Source organism: Scyliorhinus torazame, chromosome 24 (assembly GCF_047496885.1).
Source record: "Scyliorhinus torazame isolate Kashiwa2021f chromosome 24, sScyTor2.1, whole genome shotgun sequence".
NCBI lineage: Eukaryota > Metazoa > Chordata > Chondrichthyes > Carcharhiniformes > Scyliorhinidae > Scyliorhinus > Scyliorhinus torazame.
This window is the reverse complement of record NC_092730.1, coordinates 36,746,688-36,752,687: the sequence shown is the minus strand read 5'-3', so window position 1 is coordinate 36,752,687 and position 6,000 is coordinate 36,746,688. Positions and strand designations below refer to the sequence as shown.

General features: G+C 47.1%; 1 non-coding gene across 1 annotated transcript; it reads left to right on the top strand.

Moving 5' to 3' along the window:
* The first annotated feature begins 2,154 nt into the window (after positions 1-2,154).
* Positions 2,155-2,237, top strand: trnal-aag (transfer RNA leucine (anticodon AAG)). The gene has a single exon. It is a non-coding gene; the product is annotated as a tRNA-Leu (tRNA).
* Positions 2,238-6,000: the final 3,763 nt, after the last annotated feature.

Here is a 6,000-nt window from a genome sequence, read left to right as displayed (position 1 = left end):
TGGCGGAGCGGCTAAGGAGCTACGTTCAGGTCGCAGTCTCTTCTGGAGGCGTGGGTTCCACTCACACCCCTGATTTTGACTTTTCCTCCACGAGGTTACATTTTTCCAGGAAGATCCAATAGCTCCCTTTCAGTGGAAAAACATTGGTCTCAGGGCATCAGATTCCGCTTAAATACGCACAGCAAGACTCCACAGGCAAAAGCGCAGTTAATGACTCTATAACCTGCTTCAGTAAACTGGTTGAGGAATGACTATTGATCCCAGGACTCCGGGACAAATTCGTCTTCATTTCTTGTAAGTAGTCTGGCTGGTTGGATTGTTCACATCCGTCCGAGAGAGAAAATGGGAAATCTGTTTCTATTGTGATTCATTGCTCGATAAAGCTTTATTTCCTTGTTGGCCCCCTGTGAGTTATTACTGGATATCGTTGTATATCTATATTGCCCCTCTATGGGGTACTGCTCGATAACGTTTCCGTCCAGCTTTGACAAAGGGTCACCTGGACTCGAAACGTTAGCTCTTTTCACTCCCTTCAGATGTTGTCAGACCGTCTGAGACTTTAAAGAATTTTCTCTGTGGTTCCCTATGTGTGAGCTTTACAATGTTGTAATGTGCCATGCTGCCTCCTTCATTCCTGGGACTAATGTCAGGATTAGACTGCAAAAAGTTTCTGATAGGGATTTGCTGCAAAGCAAACAGGAATCTGCGTTATGTTTACTTTTGGTGTGAGGGAGAATGTAAATAGCAGAGAAATGCCTCGATTCCTCGACCTCAGGCCAATGAACCAGCACGCTTCCGCTGCGCACTCTGCTCCTTAAACCAGGAGCTACAACATTACTGTCCTGCGGTAGCCACACAACTATTCACTTCCTTATTTTTTCTTTCAACAGGAACACACTTTTGAACACACTAATACTGGTCAGCATAGTTCAGATAATTTATTTTCGTGCTGAATGGTTGTTCTGTGAAGGTGATGTGATTGATTCTGTGACGTTATTCTGATGGGAAAGTGGGGAGTGACTGGAATCACCTTCATAGAATGAAGTTCGTGACGGAAGTTTCACTCTCTGGGAACATTAATCACGCTGTTACTGATTTCTTCAAATCTTGCCTCAAGTCCGACCCCGAAGAGAGTCAACCACGAGCAGAGTGGCGCAGCGGAAGCGTGCTGGGCCCATAACCCAGAAGTCGATGGATTGAAACCATCCTCTGCTATTCGTGTTCTCACTCACACCAAACGGAAACAAGTTGCTATTGGTCAGCAGCACATCTGCGATTTTCTTTATTGGTATCAAAGTTTTGCTTTCAGTCTGATCCGGTCTTGGACACCTGTTCTTCAGCTACCCACACTGCAGTCGATGTGACTAAGTTGACTTCTCCCAGAACACTCTTCTGGCGCCTCTACTGGATGACCGTTCACCTGTTTGGACACTGGAGGGGTTGTTCGGCTCCATGTCTCTGAAACCAGCACAGGGAGCAGCTGTGGAGAGATATTGCAGTCGCCAGAATGCAACTCTCCAATTGGATACTTCACGTCTCTCAGATCTTAGACATTCAATACCGTCGTGCGAGGAACAGGTTGAGCGGGACTTTGGTACTTGTTGATTGGAGCAAACTGATGAATGCGGCAATGAGAAGCTCCTTAACCCCCAGCAGTTTGGACAAGGATGGCACTCAGATACAGGACACTGGGTGGGGTTCAAAAGTAGCGAAAGCATATCTTGTTTGAAATGAAATGACGATGAAGATAGAATTTAAGTCGATTTGTACACGGAACGTAGTTTTGACGCCAGCGCACCAGGATGGCCGAGTGGCTATGGCGCTGCGTTAAGGTCGCAGTCTTCTCTAGAGGCGTGGGTTCGAATCGCACTTTTGACATTAACTTTTCCTCCACGAAATGTTCAACCCCAGGAAGATCCAATACCTCACATTCAATGGGCAAGTGGTGGTACGGACTTTGTAGATTGGAGCAAACTGATCAATGCAGAAATGAGAGCTCCTTAACACACAGCGCGTTGGAGAACGATCGCACTCAGATACAAGAGTCTGGCTGGCGTTCAAAAATAGTAAAACCACATCGAGTTTGAAATGAAATGAAGATGAAAATTGAATTAAAATCGATTTGCCCATGGAGCATATCTTTGATCACAGCGCGTCGGGATGGCCGAGCGGTCGAAGGCGCTGCGTTAAGGTTGCAGTCTCCTCTGGAGGCGTGGGTTCGAATCTCACTTCTGACATTACCTTTTCCTCCACGAGGTTACGTGTTTCCAGCAAACCGTTCAACACCAGGAAGATCCAATACCTCCGATTCAATTGAGAAGCGGTGGCGTAAGGACATGAGATTCCTGCTCACATTCGCAAAGCAAGGCCCAACAGACAGAAGCCCAGTCCATGTCTGGATGATGTGCTCAGTGAGTCTGGTTGAGGAAATAATATTGATCGCAGGACGCCGGGTAACATTTCTCTTCTCTTGTTGTAAATAGTCTGGCTGGTTGGAATGTCGAGGTGTCTCAGTTGACCTCTCCTAGAATCCTATTCTGCCGCCTTTACTGGATGAACTTCCTGCTGTTTGGACACTTAAGGGTTCTTCGGCTACTTGTCTGTGAAAGCAGCAGCAATGGAGAGTGATTCGAGTCGCCAGAATGCAACTCTCCAATTGGATCCTTCACTCCACTCATATCTTACACTCTCAATACTTCGTGTGAGGAACAGGTAGGCGGCAGTTCGGATTTTGTTGATTGGAGAAAACTGATCAATGAGGAGGTCATTAACGAACAGGGGCTTGGAGAAGCATGGCTCTCCGATACAGGATTCTGTCTAGGGTTTAAAAATAGGAAAAGAGCATCAAGTTTGCAAGGAAATGTCGGTGAGGGTAGAATTTAAATCGATTTGTGCATGGAGCATATGTTTTGCCTGGCCGAGCGGTCGAAGGCGCAGCGTTAAGGTCGCAGGCTCCTCTGGAGGCGTGGGCTCGAATCCCCCTTCTGACATTAACTTTTCCTCCACGAAATGTTCAACCCCAGGAAGATCCAATACCTCACCCTCAATGGGCAAACGGTGAGCTCAGGACATGGGATTCCTGCTTAAATTGGCACAGCATGACCCCACAGGCAGAAGCCCAGTTCATGACTGGATGATATGCACAGCGAGTCTGGTTGACAAATTAATATTGATCCCAGGACTCCGGGTAAAATTCCTCTTCTCTTGTTGTAAATAGCTTGTCTTGTTGGGTGGTCGAAGTGACTCAGTTGACCTCTCCCAGAAGCCTCATCTGCCGCCTTGACTGGATCAACTTCCTGCTGTTTGGACACTGGAGGGGTTATTCGGCTACTTGTCTGTGTAAGCAGCACCAGAAGCAGCTGTGGAGAGAGATTCCAGTCGCCAGTATACAACTGTCTAGTTGGATCCTTCACGCCGCTCGGATCATAGACTCTCTATACCTTTGTGTGAGGAACAGTAAGGCGGCAGTTCGGACTTTCTTGATTAGAGAAAACTGTTCAATGCAGCAATGAGAATCTTCTTAAACACCAACGGCTTGGAGAAGGATGGCACTCAGACACAAGACTCTGCTGGGGTTCAAAAATAGTAAAATCACATCAAGCTTGGAATGTAAAGACAATGAAGATAGAATTTAAATAGATTTGTGCACGGAGCATATATTTTGTCGCAACGTGGCAGGGTGGCCGAGCGGTCGCAGGCGCTGCGCTAAGGTCTCAGTCTTTTCTGGAGGCGTGGGTTCGAATCCCACTTCAGACATTAACTTTTCCTCCACGCAATGTTCAACCCCAGGAAGATCCAATACCTCACATTCAATGGGCAAGCGGTGGCCTCAGGACATGAGATTCCTGCTTGAATTCGTACAGCATGACCCGAAAGGCAGAAGCCCAGTTCATGACAGTAGTAGTTTCAATCCTGCCGGTGGCCAGGGACAGCAGGGTGCGACTGCAAGTCAGGCAGGTAACGGGAAGCAGCAGTCAGGAACTCAGGAGCCTCAGCACTTGACCCTGTCCAACAGGTATGAGGCACTTGCTCCCTGTGTGGATGGCGAACAGGGTTGCAGGAAGGATGAGTCAGCTGACCAAGGCACCATGGTTCAGCAGGCCATTCAAGGGGAGGGAGTAAATAGGCAAGTTGTAGTTGTAGGGGATTCTATTATCAGGGGGATAGATAGTATCCTTTGTGAGCAGAATAAAGAGTCCCGCATGATATGTTGCCTGCCCGGTGCTAGGGTGCGGGACATCTCTGACCGCCTTGAAAGGATACGGGTGAGGGAGGGGGCGGACCCAGTTGTTGTGGTCCATGTCGATACCAACAACATAGGCAAGTCGAGAAAAGAGGACCTGTTTAGAGATTATAAAGAGCTAGGATTCAAATTTAAAAACAGGTCGTCAAGGGTCATAATCTCCGGATTACTGCCCGAGCCACGTGCAAATTGGCATAGGGAGGCAAGAATAAGGGAAGATAAGACGTGACTGAAAGAGTGGTGTGGGAAAGAGGGGATCCTTTTCATGGGACACTGGCATCAGTTTTAGGACAGGGGGGGACCTATACTGTTGGGATGGTCTCCACCTGAACCGAGCTGGGACCTGTGTTCTGGCGAAAAACGTAAATAGGGTGGTCAGTCGGACTTTAAACTAGAGAATGGGGGGGGGGGGGAGTCAGGGAACCATGAGGTCAAGTAATCAGTGGGAAGCGTAGCTGCTTAGGAATACAAAAACGCACGAAAAGACAGAACTCAGGAGAGGTTACGATAGTCCCCGTCCCACAAAATATGACACAGTGTATGGAAAGCCTCAGTAAACCAAGGTCCACCATACTAAGAAAACAAAAAGGGACGGTCAATAGAGAATTAAAGGTGCTATATTTAAATGCGCGCAGTGTACGGAACAAGGTAGATGAGCTTGTGGCCCAGATTGTGACTGGCAGGTATGATGTGGTAGGCATCACAGAGAGGTGGTTGCAGGGGGTTCAGGACTGGCATTTAAACCTCCAGGGATTCACAACCTATCGAAGAGACAGAGAGGTGGGCAGAGGGGGCGGGGCTGACTTGTTAATTAGGAATGAAATTAAATCGATAGCACTAAACGACATAGGGTCAGATGATGTGGAGTCTGCGTGGGTAGAGTTGAGGAACCACAAAGGCAAAGAAAAACCATAATGGGTGTTATGTACTGGCCTCCTAACAGTGGTCAGGACCAGGGTCACAAAATGCCCCACGAAATAGAAAGTGCGTGTCAGAAAGGCAAGGTCACAGTGATCATGGGGGACTTTAATATGCAGGTGGACAGGGTAGATAATGCTGCCAGTGGACCCAAGGAAAGGGAATTCATTGAATGTTTACAGGAGGGGTCTTTTTGGAACAGCTTGTGATGGAGCCCACGAGGGGACAGACCATTCTGGACTTAGTTATATGTAATGAGCCAGAATTGATTAAAGATCTTAAAGTAAGGGAACACTTAGGAGGCAGTGATCATAACATGGTAGAATTCAATCTCCAATTTGAAAGAAAGAAGATAGAATCAGATGTAAAGGTGTTACAGTTAAATAAAGGTAACTACAGGGGCATGAGGGAGGAACTGACGAAAATCGACTGGGAGCAGAGCCTAGTGGGAAAGACAGTAGAACAGCAATGGCAGGAGTTTCTGGGAGTAATTGAGGGCACAGTACAGATGTTCGTCCCAAAGAAAAGAAAGGTTATCAGAGGGGGGAGTAGGCAGCCATGGCTGACAAAGGAAGTTAGGGAATGCATCAAAGCAACAGAGAAAGCCTATAATGTGGCAAAGAGTAGTGGGAAGTCAGAAGATTCGGAAGGCTACAAAAACAAACAGGATAACAAAGAGAGAAATAAGGAAAGAGAGGATCAATTATGAAGGTAGGCCAGCAAGTAACGTTAGGATTGATAATAAAAGTTTCTTTAAATACATTAAAAACAAACGGGAGGCAAAAGTAGACATTGGGCCGCTCCAAAATGTCCCTGGTAATCTAGTGATGGGAGAGAAG